The 17544-nt window shown below is 34.3% G+C and overlaps 1 protein-coding gene across 10 annotated transcripts in view; it reads left to right on the top strand.

The window, feature by feature from the left end:
• The window catches only part of LOC112673404 (WD repeat containing planar cell polarity effector), a 424409-nt gene that overhangs the window by 242867 nt on the left and 163998 nt on the right, over positions 1-17544 (top strand). The window lies entirely within an intron of this gene.

Below are 17544 nucleotides of genomic sequence, written 5' to 3'. Positions count from 1 at the left end.
GCAAAATCAATACAGTTCAGCAATACCTTAGACGAAAATAAAATATTTTGATTGTAAGATAAATAATACTATAATAGAAAGTAAACAATACCATAAAATATAGAGAACAAAAGTAAAAACCACTTAAATTCTTCCAGTCTAGAAATGAACATCCTTTTTTAAATTTTATTAAAGTTCGATTTGCCAACATATAGTGCTCATCCCATCAACTGCCCCCCTCAGTGCCCATCACCCAGTCACACCATCCCCCTGCCTGCCTCCCCTTCCACTACTCCTTGTTCGTTTCCCAGAGTTAGGAGTCTCTCATATTTTGTCATCCTCTCTAATTTTTCCCACAAAATGAACATCCTTTAAAATACCTTTCTATGTGAATATATGCTTTTTGTTTATAACTTGAGGTTTTAAATTCAACAATATAACACAGTTTTCCATATCAGTAAACATAAGTCTATATCATTTCTTTAACATTTACATTGTACTCCATTTTATGGTTGGTATTGTGATAAAAACAGGAATGCAGATCAACGGATAGAATAAAGGGTCCAGAACTGAACCCATGCGTATAGAGTCAACCAGTCTTCGACCAAGAACACACAATGGGGATAGGATAGTCTTTTCAATAAGTAGTGGTAGGAAAATTGGATGTCCACATGCAAAAGAATGAACCTGGACCTTACACCCCTCACAAAAACTAACTAAAAATTAATTCAAGACTTAAATGTAAGACCTGAAAACATAAAACTCCTAGAAGAAAACATCAAGAATAAGCTTCTTGATATTAGTCTTGGCAATTTGGGGGGTGGGGTGGGGTGAGGTGGAGGGTGAGGATAAGACAACAAAAGCATAGGCCACAAAAACTAAAATACAAGTGGGACTAGGGGCGCCTGGGTGGCTTAGTGAGTTGAGTATCTTAATCTTGGCTCAGGTCTTGATCTCATGGTTGTGGGTTCAAGGCTCACATTGGGCATGGAGTCTACCTAAAAAAAGAAAAAGAAAGAAAAAGAAAATAAGTGGGACTACATTAAACTAAAAAGCTTCTGCATAGCAAAGGAAATAGTCAAAATAATGAAATGGCAATCTACGAAGGGGAGAAAATATTTGAAAATCATGTATTTGATAAGGGGTTAATATCCAAATATAGGAGGAACTAATACAACTCAATAACAACAACAACAACAAATCAAATAATTCAGTTGAAAAATAAACAAAGGATCTGAAAATACATTTTTCCAAAGAGAACATACAACAAGTACATGAGAAGGTACTCAACATCACTATTCATCTGGGAGGTTCAAACCAAAACCGTAATTTGATAACACCTCATACCTGTTAAGATGCCTTTTATCAAAAAAGAGATTACAAAGGTTGACAACGATGTGGAGTAAAGGAAACCCTTGTTCACTGTTGGTGGGAGTGTAAATTGGTACAGCCACTGTGGAAAACAATATGGAGGTTCCTCAAAAACAAAACAAAACTACTACATGACCCAGCAATCCCACTTATGGGTAAAGATCCAGAGGAAACAAATCAGTATTTGAAGAAGTATCTATCCATGTCTACTGCAGCATTATTCACAATAGCTAAGATGTGGAAACAACCTAAGTGTCCATTGACAGATGAAGGGAATCTTGGCATTTGCTGTATCATTGATGTACCTGGAGGGCATTACTAAGTTAAATAAGCCAGATAGAGAAAGACAAATACTGTATGGCATCAGTTCTATATGGAATCTTAATAAATAAAACCCAATTTCATAGAAATATAGAATAAAATGGTGGTTGCCAGGGGCTCGTTAGTGCTCTTTGTGCCACTTTAAAAATCTTACTGCCTCAAGGTCTTGAAAAAATTTTTAAGGTTTCGTTTTTAAATAATTTCTACACCCAGCATGGGGCTTGAAGACACACCCCCTTCCCAGATCAAGAGTTGCATGCTGTACTGACTAAGCCAGGTGCCCCAAAATTCTTTTTATTTTGCAGAATTTGTATTTTTAATGTTAACTTTTAAGCCTACAATCTACCTCTGTGGAGATTCAGCAAAAAATTAAAAAAAAAAAAGGAATACCACATGATCCAATAATTCTGCTACTGGATATTTACCCAGAGAAAATGAAAACACTAATTGGAAAAGATATATGCACCCCTATGTGTATTGCAGCATTCTTTACAATAGCTAAGATACAGAAGCAACCCAAGTATCCATCCATAGATGAAAGGATAAATAACATATATTATATATAGATACACACAATGGAATATTAGCCATAAAAAAAGAAATCTTGTCATTTGTGACAACATGATGGACCTAGGGGATGTTATGCTAAATGAAGTAAGTCAGACAGAGAAAGACAAATACAGTATTATTTCACTTATATGTGGAAGCTAAAAATAAAAACAAGTGAATAGACAGCAAAAAGAAACAAATGGGCTCATAAATAAAGAGAACAAAATGGTGGTCATCAAAGTAGAGGGTTGTAGGAGGATGGGCAAAGTACATGAAGGGGATTAAGAACTACAACCTACAAATATAAGTTAGGAATATGAAAAGTACAACATAGAGAATAGAGTCAATAATATTGTAATAACGTATCTGACAAATGGCAACTACACTTGCCATGGTAATCATTGCATAATGTATAGATTTGTCGAACTGCTATGTTGTACAACTGCAAATAATGTAATACTGTATATCAACTGTAATTCAATAAAAATAAACCAAATGCCCATATAAATGTGTATATCTACTACTACACTTGGTCCTTAATTGCCTTACTTTATAAATATTTATATTCAATAGTGTAAGTCTTCCAAGTTTGTTTAAATGTGTTGTTCTTATGCTAATTTGTGATAGATGCTTAAGTCATGGATTTTTCAGCTTCTGTTTCCTAATGTATGCATTCAAGGGTATAATTTCCATTTAAGCATGACTTTGATTGCATTCTGACAATCTTATGTGTATTTTTCATTGTCATTCAGTTCAACATATTTCTAACATTCTGTTGGGAATTCTTCTTTGCTTTAGGTTTCTTAAAAGTTTATTTCCTAATTTCAAACAACATTTTCTAGGGAAACACACACACACACACCTTAACCTGTTCTGTATTATATCAACCTTTTGAAATTTATTGAAATTCCCTTATGGCTCATTATATGGTCAGTGGCAAGATTTCCATGTACATTTTTTTAAAAGACTTTTATTTATTTAATCATGAAAGACACAGAGAGAGACACTGGCAGAGGGAGAAGCAGGCTCCATGCAGGGAGCCAGATGTGGAACTCAATCCTGGACCTCTGGGATCACACGCTGGGCTGAAGGTGGCACTAAACTGCCGAGCTACCTGGGCTGCCTGATTTCCATGTACATTGAAGAGAATGTGCAGTCTACAGTTCACTGTTGAATGCAGTGTTCTATATAAATCAAGTTTGTTAGTCATGTTTTTCAGTTCTTCTATATCCTCACTGAGACTGGTGTTTTAAATTTTTCCTTTATAATTGTCGACCTACCTTTTTTGTTTTATTTAATGTTGTGTGGTTAGGTGCATGCCAATTTAGAACTGTTATATTTTCTTTGTATATTGAGCCTTCATCATTATGAAACATTCTATTTTCTAGTAATGCTTCTTGCCTTAAAACCTACTACATTCATCTCAAAGTATACCTACACCAGTTTTATTTTGGTTTGTATTTGCTTCACATATCATGTATCCATGTCCCCTTATGTAAGTTATATCTTTTATAAGCAACATATATTTGTATATTTATAATCAGCTGTCACAACCTTTGTCTTTTAATTTGATTATTTAATTGAATTATAATATAAATAATACAATTGTATTTGTCCTACTCTCTTTCTTTTCTATTTTCCCACCTATTCTATGTCCTTTTATCTAACTACCCTTGCTCTTTTTTATGTTAACTATGTTATTCCATTTTTCCCTTGTATTAGCTTATTAATTACATTTTTCCTCTAATTTTTTCTCTTGACTACTGTGCTTTTGGTGGATTTTTCTGTTCTTGTTTTGAGGTCATTTGGTCTTATGTCTTTGTTCTTTTTTTTAATTGAATGTTGGACATAGAATTTTTAAAATGTGATAATTTGAGGCTATGTATGATGTTGTTTTTACTTTTGCTTCTGGCAAGTCATTAGGGTATGGGTTAAATGATACCTTAATCCATTCTGGGATTGAGTTTATTTGAAGATGAGTTTCAGTCTAAGAGCTGGCTTATTTCTACTTTATACTTACATCAAGAATGTAGCCCCTCAGGAGTCTAGTTGGAATCCCTGCTTGTTCAGCAGACCCTGATGTATAACTTGGTAGCCTTAGTCCATTGACTCTTACCTAAAGCTCTGTGGCAGTTTCTCAACTTCTTAAACACTACTTTCTTTCTTTCTTTTTTTTTTTTAATTTTATTTATTTACTCATGAGAGATCAGAGAGAGAAAATAGGCAGAGACACAGGCAGAGGGAGAAGCAGGCTTCATGCAGGGGGCCTGACATGGGACTCTATCTGGGGTCTCCAGGATCACGCCCTGGGCTGAAGGCGGTGCTAAACTGCTTGAGCCACCTGGGCTGCCCTAAACACTACTTTCTGTTAAGTTTCTCACCCCCTTGGCCGCCAATTACATATTGGCAAATGCTTTGAAAAGCAAAAGCAGCACCAAATGTCAGACTTACCTTTTTGGGCTTTACTTCTGTCTAGAATCTTGGGCCTTCAAATACTTGCTGTCTTGGTACTTCTCCAGTGTCTTCAAACAGAATTTTAAAAATTATTTTATCCAGCTGTTTAGTGCTCTCAGCAAGAGTACTGGTTTGATATATCCTTATCTGGATTACTGGAATCAGAAATTCTGCAGAATATTTTTGGGAGGTGAGTGAAGTGTTAAAAATTGGCACTAGCTGCTTTCCAATTCTGGATAACCCCCTGCAGTGTGCTATTACGTTTGAACTATTGATCACTAAGAGCCTTACATCTCACAAATTCTACTTTAAAGCATGACATCCATTTTATACCCAAAATGGAGCAAATGGGATTTTATAAGATATATACAAGGATTTATTGTTTAATTATAGTAAAAGCACTAAAAAAAGAAAACCAAGCACAAAAACCTAAATTTTTAGAATTTTAACTTATTTTCAAAAAAGTAAAAAAAAAAAAAAGTCTCAGCCCTTCTTGATGAAAAATTGTATTAATCTTATAAGGTCAATAATGCAGATCTTTCCTTCTGATAATAGCAGAAGATATTTGTGTTTATGCTTGCTTAAATTTATAGTCTGTCTTTCTTGAGGGTATGCCAAGTGCTTTATGATTATCAGCAACAAAATCATTACATCTCACAAAATTAAAGCAGTTAGCTTTTCTTGATCATTATACCAGATAATGTCTTATATGATGGTATATTATGTCAATTTAACATATATTTTATAAATTGCCTTATTTAATTTTCATAATAATCCTAACCAATAGAATTATTATACCTACCTTATAGTTGATACTGTTTATAAGGAAAACTTAGAATTGTGAATCAAATTCAGGTGTGTTTGACTCTAAAGTTCACGCTATTTCTATTTATACCAAACTACGAATATAAACTAAAAATTTGGAAGTTTTTTCAGAGCTCAGTGATTTATGACTTGATGACTCCCCATAACTAAATTCAAAAAACTATTCTTTTCTTTTATTCTTTATCAGAATTAAAAAGTTATCAGCAAGAATGTTTATTGCAGAATGACATCAGATCTAGCTTGATTTACAGAACCCTAGTTTTATTTAGAATATTATTCATCCAGATTAAGATGAATTAATCTTTAATCTGTAATAATAGGAAGTGTACAGTGAATATAGAAAGGACCACAGAAAAATAACACCAATTTCCCATTTCCCTATTTTTCATTCTTGGCTCCAGGAAGAATACTTTCATATGTTTAGTGATAGTTTTCTTAAAGACAGGTGTGGTATATGCCAAACGTGATATTGATCAATCTACCAGACTAGAAGTCTGCTCTTGGAGAACCCATCTGCATCTTGGGAGATACAAAGAAGAGTTGTTCCTTAAAGTACATATGAACTGATAGGTATGACACTCTTTAAAGTGTGTCCCCAATTTCCTGTCCTTCAAAAAAAAATTACCTTCTCATTGATCCCTATGGTTCATTTCCTACCAAAACTCAAGCAAAAAGGAATAATTATATAATCAATATTTGCTCAACTCCTTTAAAATATTACTGGTAAGAGAAAAGGATGTTCCACTTCCAGCTAATGGACAAATTGGTTTTCAGACTTGCCCGCCCACTCTAAACTACTATAAAAGTGAGCAAAATATGACAACTCTATTTAGACATTGGACAGTAAGCCCTGCAAGACTTTGCTTCTTAAAAAATGGGGAATACACAGAAGTCTTTCTCTGTAATTCTGAGAGCAGAGACCAGTGATGTCTCTCAACTGGAGAGCCAGAGTTAAGAGTTTAGAATTCAGAGATGATGAGTGATCTAGAATTTGTTGGGCAGGATACCAGAATCGGAAAATCTGTGCGAAGAGTAGAGACTCAGAAGTCTACAAGGTGGTTCCTCTGATAATCAATGGAAAGCTAAGCCTCAAGAACACAACGCCTACCAAAGAGTCACTACTGTGAAACTGAGAACTAAATGGAGAGGCTTCATTATTCTGAGAGACACTGGAATTCTGGATCAAAGTGAAGCAACCTCATTGGGCATTTGCATGAAACCCCAGACATGCCGTGTTTGATGATAAAGGTCATATCCCAGAACTATGCACAAAACTGAAAGAGATCTGCCTTTAAAAATCACAAAACTGGGATCCCTGGGTGGTGCAGCGGTTTAGTGCCTGCCTTTGGCCCAGGGCGCGATCCTGGAGACCCGGGATCGAATCCCACGTCAGGCTCCTGGTGCATGGAGCCTGCTTCTCCCTCTGCCTATGTCTCTGCCTCTGTGTGTGTGTGTGTGACTATCATAAATAAATAAAAATTTAAAAAAATTAAAAATCACAAAACTAACTTGACAGGATCAGAAGAATCCACCACTAACTTAATGCCCTTCTAGTACAAAAATCAACATCCTTTAAAGAAAGACAGTATTACCCAAACTCCTTATAATGTGATGTCCCCTATGCATAGCACACAATAACACATTACTAGACATTTCACATGTCTAGTAATGAACCAGGAAAAGAACCAAGAAAATGTGATGTATAATGAAGAGGAAAAGAAGCTAAAGGTAGCAGATCCTGAGAGGACCCAGATATTGAAAAATGAGGGAAAAAAATTTTTGAGCAACTGTTAAGGTCAAGAAAGGAAAAGATGAACATAAATGCTTGAATATATAGAGATTCTCAGCAGAGATAAGAAAACTGTTTTTAAGGGGGCAAAAGAAATTCTAGAACTGAAAAATGTAAAATCTGAAATGAAAAATTCCCTGGATAGGTTTAGCAAAAGATTGTAATAAAGGGTCAATGGAAAGACATCAAGACAGATCAGTTGAAATCATCCAATCTTAATAAAAGGAAGGGAAAATATTATAAAATTTAATAAAGACTAAGGGACGCCTGGATGGCTTAGCAGTTGAGCGTCTGCCTTCAGCTCAGGACATGATCCCAGGTCCTGGGATCGAGTCCCGCATCGGGCTCCCGGTGGGGAGCCTCTTGTGTCTCTGCCTCTTTCTCTGTGTCTCTCATGAATAAATAAATCTTTAAAAAATTAGTAAAGGCTAAATAACTCATGAAACCAAAATTAAGTGATCTAAAATACACATCATTGGTGGAAAACAGTCTATAGTTCCAAGAAGTTCAGTGAACTCCAAATAGACAAAGCAACACTCAGGCATACCACATATTGGCACAGCTTATCCAAACTACTGACAAACAATGGTGAAGTGAAAAATCTTAAAAATACCCAGAAAATAAACAAACAAAAAAGGACATAGAAGGACCAACTAATATGAATTATGACTGACCTCTCAATAGAAAAATGATGCCAAAAGCTAATATCACATCTTTAATGTACTGAAAAATAACTCACAATACAAAATTTTATATCCAGTGAAAATTACCTTAAAATTGTGAAATTAAGACACTTGTGAAAAGTGGCACAATATTAATTCTAAGTAGACTGTGATAAATTAACACTGTATTATAGTGCCTAGAGGATTGTCTCAAACATTTATATGGATATGCAGCTTAAAAAAGTCAATAGAAGAAATTAAAAAAAAAAAAAAACGTATAAAATACTCAACCCAAAAGAGAGTAAGACAAGAAGGAAGGTAGAAAACAAGTAGCAAGATGGTATACTTAAATCTAAACATTTATAATTATATTAAATTCAAATTAACTGGACACTCCTATTAAAATGTAGATTGGATTTGTTTTTAAGTCTGAGTTTGTCAAACTAGATAAAAAGCAAGACTTACTTATATTCTGTCTGTCAGAGAAACATTATAGCTATTATGACACAATTGTAAAAAGATATAACATGCAAAGCATAGGTACCAAAGTAGATTTCAGAACAAAGGAATTAATACAAGATATAAAGAGAGAGAGGAAAAATAGACAATGCAGTAATTCACAGAATAAGTAGTACAAAAAAATCCATAAGGATATAGAATAGATGAACCTATCCACCAGTTTCACCTGACATTTTTTTATATTCAACAACTTGAGAATGTGCATTCTTTTCAAATGCGCGTGGAATATTCACTAAACATAGATTACGTGCTGGTCCATAAAATAAAGCACAGTACACTTTAGAAAACTGAACTATGACAGCAAAGGGGTTAAATTACAATTCAATGACATTCAAATTATCAACAAAGTCCCCATATATTTACATATTAAACAGTATTTCTCTAAAAGTCTCATAGGTCAAAGAAGAAATCAAGAGAATTTAGGAAGTATTTTGAATTGAATTTTATCAAAATATGTGGGATGATTATAATCAATTGTATAAGTTTCTTTTGAGTCCATAATGGTACAAGTAAGTACATAAATAAATAAATAAACTCAACTAATAAATGTAAAAGGAATGATAGAATGACAAAATCACAATTTGGCAGACATCATAGAAATAATGGAGTAGGGCAAGAATAATTAATGGATGCTATAACTGTGAAAGTTTCCTGAAATACAAGGTATTTACATTGTTCAAAATATTTCCTCACGTAGTATGTGTTATTTACAAAAGGAAAAAAGAGTAACTTTACGGTGGAGAAGGCTGGTAGACATCATGTTAATTAAGTGATCAAAATACCATCATTAATAATAGAACAAATCAAACTAATTTGCTATCTTATATACTACAGTAAGAACACAACAGCCCTTCTGTGGTATTCCTGCCAAAAAGGGCATAACTGGCATCTAATCCTGAGGAAATGACAGTTGAACCCAAATTGAGGGACATTATAAAACTAACCTATATTCAAAAAAATGCCAAATTCATGTAAATGAAAGAAAGACTACAGAATTTATGTATAGTCAAGGAGTCTAAAGAGATCACAACTAAATCCATCAAGAAATTGATCTTTGTGATATGAAGAACATTACTGGAACAATTGGTCCAATTTCAGTCATTTAAGCTAGAATGTTATCAGTGCTAACCTTACGATTTTGATGACTTGATTGTGGTTATATAGGAGAATATCCTAATTAGTAGGAAATAGGCACTAAAGTATTCAAAAGTGCGTTGGCAACTTCCTCTCAAATAATTCAGAAAGAGAAATCCTCATCCTGTATTTCAAACTTCTCTATAACTCAGAGATTGCTTGAGATTTTTTTTTTTTTTTTTTAAAGAAAGATAGAGTCTCGTCACAGCTCTGGACTCTTTATTGTCCAGGTTTTTCTAGGTAGAAGCAGTGTGGTTTGGGGGTCTGTTTCTGTTGGTCACAGAAATGCTGCTTTTAATTTTTTGTCTTTGGGATCTTACTCCGCTTTTGAAAATTCAGGTAACGTCTCCAACCTAATTATTACTGTGGCATAAAACCACTCATTTGCCACCCAAGTTTGTTTCTCTGGCCCCATGTTGGATAGCATGAAGATGAGTATGCCTTCTGAACATTCTCATGTTGGCATCCCTAATTACCTTGGCCATTGGCACAGGACCAGTTGGAATGTCAAGTGTGTGCCGTTTGATAATGCTATAAAAAGACCTATAGCTGCTGCTCTCCAGCCATCTGTGCCTTCCCTTGGCATGACACTATTGGGTAGTTTGTCTTTCATTGGCATGATTTCTGTAGTGTGCCTTACATCTGCCACTCCTAGGCACTTGCTTGGTGATCAAGTTGACACAAAATTGCTTCTTTGGCACTGTTTTATATAGAGGAGTTTTATACCTGCTAACTTCTGAAACAAGAATTACCATTTATTACATACAATATAATTGTAATTTTAAGTATTATGACTGTAGATGTTTTTGGCTTCTACTGACTCAGACTTAGCCATTTGGACTTCCAATTTCAGTTTTCCCAGTCAGAAGTCTTCACTCTGAAAAATTAACTTCTAAGTGAAATGTACCTCTTCTGTTTTAAGACACTGGATTGCGTGCACACATCAACCTCTCCCTCCTGTGCCAAATCTCTAGAAATGATGAAACGTGTGTGTTTGTGTTTAAAATTTATAACTGGAATTCAAAACAAGAATGCATGATGGACCAGAAGCTGTGAGGAATCCACTGAAAGCTGTAAAGCAGACAAAATCAGATTGAAAAAGAAAGCAGAAACCTGAATGTCAAGAAAATACTGCTCCCAAAGTTGGAAAAAGCACCAAAAGTTCTCCATTGCCTATGGAAGGAGATAACTAGGAATTGGAAAAATGTTCCTTGGCAAGCAAGGATGAATAATCAGGGTGCAGTAGGGTGCATGAGAGGAGAAAAGTCAAAATAAATAAATACTAATTACACCAGGTACTATTAGAAAAGTAAGTTGAAATGAGTATATTAAGAATTTAAGACTATACACAAGAAAAATAGGAGTAGATGGTGTTATGGAATAAATTGTGTCCTCATGCCCTCCTAAATCCATATGTTGAAGCTCTAATGCTCAGTGTGACTGTACTTGGAGATAGGCCATTAAAGTGGACCCCTAATGCAATATGAGGGTGTCTTTATAAAAAAGAAGAGTCACCAGGGATGCATGTGCACAGAGGAAAGGACATGAGAGTTTACAGCAAGAAGGTGGCTATCTGCAAGCCAAGGAGAGAGGCCTCAGGAAAAAACAAACCTGTCAACAGCTTGATCTTGGAATTCTAACCTCCCAAATTGTGAAAAGATACATTTCTGTTGTTGAAAGCACCCAGCCTGTGGTATTTTATTATGGCAGAACTATCAGATTAACACAAGTAGCATAACCTTAGAACCTGTAAATAGGACAAATAGAAGAAAGAAAGATTGATAAATTATTAAAAAACAAATCAAAAGGAAATCACTAATGACATAGTATATAGAAAACAAAAAGCTGTCAAGAATGGTCAATAATTATAATGTGAATGAATGAAGTTTACCTGTTGAAAATCAGAGACCATAAGATTGGATTTTTAAAGTATACAGATATATGTTACATATAGAAAAACCCTCCAAACCCAAAGTTACATAGAAAAGTTCAAATGGAAAAAGACACACAAATAAATGCTGCCAGAACTAAGTATCAGACAAAATATATGAACACAAAAAGATTAAAGAAGGAAAAGAGTGAGATACTTTAAAAATAGGTCCCAATATTTGATCTTTGATTTAATATATCTCTTTTCAAAAGTTGGTACCTTACCCTGTGATCCCCATAAATGTGAGCTGGACTTAGTAACTCACTTCAGTTATGACTTCTGGAACTAGATAATATAATGTATTGTGGCTTCCTTTTTGATCCCTTTGCCTCTGAGCACTTGATCTGCAGGAAGCTAGTTGCCAGGTCATGAGGACATTCAGGCAACCTCATGGAGCAGTCTATGCGGTGACAATTATCTTGTGAAAAACCTCCTGCTAAAAACATGTGAGTGAGGCACCTATCTAAGAAGTAGGTCTTTCACCCTCAAACTTTCAGATGACTACAGCTCTGGTCAGCATCTTGACTGCTACCTCATGACAGGCACTGAATCAGAATCACCCAGTTAAGTTGTCCTATATTCTTGACCTTCAGAGATTGTGACGTAATCACTGTTTATTGTTTTAAGCTGCTAGTTTTAGGGGTAGTTTGTTATGCAGCAGTAGGCAACTAATACAAAGAGATCCTTCATTATTATGTAGTTGACAATAGAAGTAACACATCACATAGGTATAGCACTATTCATTTAACTACAGAGCTCCAAAAGGTTTTTGTTTTTGGAAAGAAAAAGCTTCAATGGAAAATGGGAAAAAATCCACAAAATGCAGGATTTTAGCACACATTTCTCAGAAAACTGTATACTAAGAAGGGAATAAACAGTAGGGATCTTGAGGGTTTGAATAATATAACTGGAAAACTTGAGCTAACGAAGATACATTTAATAAACAAGAATACACATTATTAACACAATGACAAAATCAATCACAAATGATCATATCCAAGCTACCAAGGACATCTCAACAAATTGAAAAAGCTATCATAGAGGCCATGTTTAGTGACTTCTAAGCAATAAATGTAAAAATAAACCACACAAAGATTGCCCTGCTAAAATAGAACATGTTACTGAAAATTTGGCAGTAGACTGTTTCTTAAATTGAAGTGTAATTAACATACAATGTTATATTAGTTTCAGGTGTACAGTATAATGATTGAACAATTCTGAGCACTATCCTGTGCTCATCATGATTAATGCCCTCTTAATCCCCTTTATCTATGTCACCCTCACTTCCCCCTCCCCAGCAATCACCAGTTTGTTTTCTGTAGCTAAGTGTTTGGGTTTTTTGTCTCTCTTTCCTGTGTTTGTTCATTTGTTTTGTTTTTTAGATTCCACATGAGTGAAATCATATAGTATTTGTCTTTCTGTCTGACTTATTTCACTTGGCATTATACCCTTCAGCTATATCTATGTTGTCACTAATGGCAATTTTTAATTTTTTAAAGCTAATATTCCATAATACATATAAACACATCTTCTTTATCCATTTATCTCTGGATTCATACTTGGGTTGCTCCCGTATCTTAGATATTATAAATAATGCAATAAATATAGAAGTGCATATATCTTTCTGAATTAGTGTTTTCATTTTCTTTGGGTAAATACCTGGTAGTAGAATTACTGGATCATATGGTAATTCTTTTTTCAATTTTTGAGGCACCTCCATACTGTTTTCCGTTGTGGCTGCACCAATTTGCATTCTTACCAACAGTGAGCAAGGGTTCCTTTTTCTCCACATCCTAACCAACACTTGTTATTTTGTTTTTGAATCTACCATTCTAACAGGTATAAGGTGATATCTCATTGTACTCTTGGTTTGTATTTCCCTGAGGATGAGTGATGTTGAACATCTTTTTGTGTATCTGTTGGCCATTTGTATGTTGTCTTTGGGAAAATGTCTATTCAGGTCTTCTGCCCATTTTTAATTGGATTTTTATGGGGTTTTTTTGGCATTGTGTAAGTTCTTTATGTATTTTGAATATTAACCCCTTATCAGATACGTCATTTGCAAATATCTTCTCTCATTCAGGAGGGTCACCCCTTTCATTCTGTTGATGTTTCCTTCACTGTGCAGAAGCTTTCATTTTGGTGTAGTCCCAGTAGTTTAATTTTACTTTTGTTTCCCTTGCCTGAGAAGAAATATCTAGAAAAATATTTCTATGGCTGATATCAAAGAAGTTACTGCCTATGTTCAATTCTAGGATTTTTATGGCTTTAGGTCTCACATTTAGGTCTTTAATCCACTTTGAGTTTATTTTTGTGTATAGTGTTAGAAAGTGATTCAGTTTCATTCTTTTGCATATACCTGCCCAGTTCTCCCAGCACCATTTGTTGAAAAGACTGACTTTTCCCCATTGTATATATTCTTATATTCTTAGTCATAGATAAATTGAGCATAAAAGTATAAATTTATTTCTGGGCTCTCTATTCTGTTTCCTGGATCTATGTCTCTTTTCTGTGCCACTACCATACTGTTTTGATTATTACAGCTTTATACTAGACCTTAAAATCTGGTATTAGTACCTCTAGCTTTGTTCTTCCTTCTCAGAATTGCTTTGGCTATTCAGGGTCTTTTTTTAGTTCCATACAAATCCAAATTTTGGATTATTTATCCTAGTTCTATGAAAAATCTTGTTAGTATTTTGATAGGGATTGCATTAAATCTGTATATTGATGTGATATATAATGTTGATTGATATGTGAACATCGAACCACCCTTGCAGCCCAGGAATAAATCCCACTTGATCATGGTGAATGATTTTTTTTTAAATGTATTGTTGGATTTGGTTTGGTGCTATTTTGTTGAGGATTTTTACATCTAGATTCATCAGAAATACTGGTTTGTAGTTTCCTTTGTTTTGTAGTGCCTTTTTTCTGGCTTGGTATTGGGGTAATGCTGGCCTCACAAAACAAATTTGGAAGGGCAGCCCAGGTGGCTCAGTGGTTTAGTGCCGTTTCAGCCCAGGGCCTGATCCTGAAGGCCCAGGATCAAGGCCCACATTGGGCTCCCTGCATGGAGCCTGCTTCTCCCTCTGCCTGTGTCTCTGCCTCTCTCTCTCTCTGTGTCTCTCATGAATAAATAAATAAAATCTTTAAAACAAGACCAAAATGAATTTGGAAGCTTTCCTCCCTCTTCTGTTTTGTTTTGTTTTTCGGGGGGCAGGGGGCAGGTTTGGAATAGTTTGAGAAGAATGTTTAAATGTTTGGTAAAATTCACTTGTGAAATCATCTGGTCCTGGACTTTTGTTTGTTGAGAGTTTTTGATTATTGATTCAATTGCTAGTAATTGGTCTGTTCAAATTTTCCATTTCATCCTGTTTCAGTTTTGGGGATTATATGTTACTAGCAATTTATCCATTTTTTCCCTAGGTTTTTTAATTTGTTGGTACATGATTTTTCATAATATTCTTTTATAATCCTTTGTATTTCTGTAGTGTTGATTGTTACTTCTCCATTTCTGATTTTGAGTCCTCTTTTTCTTGGTGAGTCTGGATTATCAGTTTTGCTTACCTTTTCAAAGAACCAGCAGCTAGTTTCATTAATCAGTTCTATTGTTTTTTAGTCTCTATTTCATTTAATTCTTCTCTAATCTTTATTATATCCTTCCTTCTGGTGGCTTTGGGTGTTAACAGCATGCTTCTTAATAACTCTTGGGCTAAAGGTGGAAAATATAAACTTTTAAAATGAATGACAATAAAAATACTATATATCAAATCTTGGCTTGCAGCCAAGCATTAATACTCAAAAGAAATTTATAGCCTTAAATCCATTAATTTTAAAACTTTTTGAAATAAATCATATGTGCTTTCATCTAAAAGGGTAAGGAAAGGCAAATAAATCCAAGGAATGTAGAAAAATGAAATTAAAGAAGATAAAAGGAGATATTAAATGAAAATTTAAAAAGTAGAAATTCTTACAAAAATGAAAGCCATTTTCTAGAAAAGACTTGTATGATACTAGTTTGGAAAACAGGATCAAGATGCACAGAAGAAGAAAACAAAAACAAAATTAGAATTGGAAGGACAAAACTACAGAGAAAGGAAATTGGCTTATCTCCTGAAGTGTTTAAACATCTAAAATGGTATTTGGATCTCAGGACACAAACAGGGTCCAACATTACATTTGGTTGGTGTGTCTCAGATGTTTATTTTAATATGAACTCTAGCTACCTCACTTTTGTGAGGTACCTCATGTGTTTTGCAATTTCGTTTTTGAATAAACTAAGCAGGGTTTCTCATATTTTGAATTGTACCAGTTTCATTATCTTTGGAGTGCTTAACATAAAAACAAAGAAAAAAGAAAATTACTATCTGTTTATTTTGTATTTTGGACAAAGATGCTTCATACATACTCTGTATCAACTGACAATGTTAGGTCTTCTTTTTTTTTTTTTTTTTTGTAATATTAAGGTTGATTGGTGGATTCAGGGTTTATCGATCTAATCCAGTCATTATAAAGTTCTTCTGAAGCTTTCTGCCTATATAGCTTCGGTCACTGCCATTACATCTGCTATTTCATTAGTGCTGCAAAGCGGTGATATTCTATTGGTCCTTCTTCATTTGTTAGCTGCAATTATTAAAATCTTTCATTTTCCTCCCTGCTATTCAGTTATTCTGAGGTACATTTCTTGTAGGAAAGAAAAGGCAAGTGCTGGATTCTTTATCTGTGTTTTCCACATTTCAAAATAGTAAATCGTCTCCCTAGCATTCTCTAAGGGCTACCAATTCTATTTTTTAGTACATTATTATTAATACATTAACTTAAAAATATTGTATATGCTTCAGTCCTTTGAAAATGCTGCTTTTAAATTTATACTATTGAACAATTTATATACAGCCATATTCACCAATTTTAAATTTGCAATTTGATTAGTTTGGACAAATATATATAGTCACATAATCAACACCATATAGAAGTTTTATAGAACATCTATGTAAAGAACATTTCCATCACCCCAGGGAGTTCTTTGTAGTCAACCTCCTGCCCAACCCCAGGAATCCACCAATCTGCTTTGGTTCTTTTTAATATCATCTGATTCTTTTATTATGTTTCTGTTTTCCCTTAAATCTTTATGTGTATATATATGTATGTATAAATAAATGTGTGTGTGTGTATATATCAGTTTTAGTTCTTTTCTGTTAATTCCAATATTTCTCCCATTTCTAGGTGTGATTCAAGTGACCAGTATTTCTCCTTGTTAGGGTCACATTTTCGTACTACATCTCATATCTAGTATATCATCATTGGAAGCTGGAGTTCATGAATTTTGTTGCTAAGTGATGGACTTTGTTTTATTCCTTTAAAGACTGTATAGGTGGCAATATTATTGGTCATCATTAGTCATGGAAATCCCTTTAAGTTGATTTCTGAGTACTATGAAGATGATCCCAGTAGCATGGATATCTTCCTTACCTTCTTGTATCATAAGGTGCCATAGTCTGGTATCAATGATATCTCCAAGTAGTTTTGGTATCTTTTAGTTTCAAATGGTTATTAGAGTACAGACTGGGTCCTAGCAAGCTTGTTGCTACTGACTTTGTCATTGTTTTCTAGAGGAGAGAGCCAGAAAAAAAGTAGTCAAATTTTTCTTTTACAAAGGGCTAAATTGTAAATATTTTAGCCTTTGCAGGTCACATAATCTCTGTTATTGTTCAACTATGCCATTGTAGCTTAAAAGCAGACATAGGCAATATGTAAACAATGAGCATGGCTTTTTCCCCCCTCTAATAAACCTCTGGTGAGAATTTTATTTTTATTTTTTAAATTTATTTCATTTACATTTCATTAATTAACATATATTGTATTTTTAATTTCAGAAGTAGAGTTCAGTGATTCATCAGTTGTATATAACACCCATGCTCATTACATCATGTGCCCTTCTTAATGCCCATCACCTAGTTACCCCATCCCCCCACCCAACTCCCTTCCAGTAACCCTCAGTTTGTTTCCTGATTTAG

Source organism: Canis lupus, chromosome 10 (genome assembly GCF_003254725.2).
Source record: "Canis lupus dingo isolate Sandy chromosome 10, ASM325472v2, whole genome shotgun sequence".
Lineage (NCBI taxonomy): Eukaryota > Metazoa > Chordata > Mammalia > Carnivora > Canidae > Canis > Canis lupus.
This window is presented reverse-complemented; position numbering and strand designations above follow the sequence as displayed.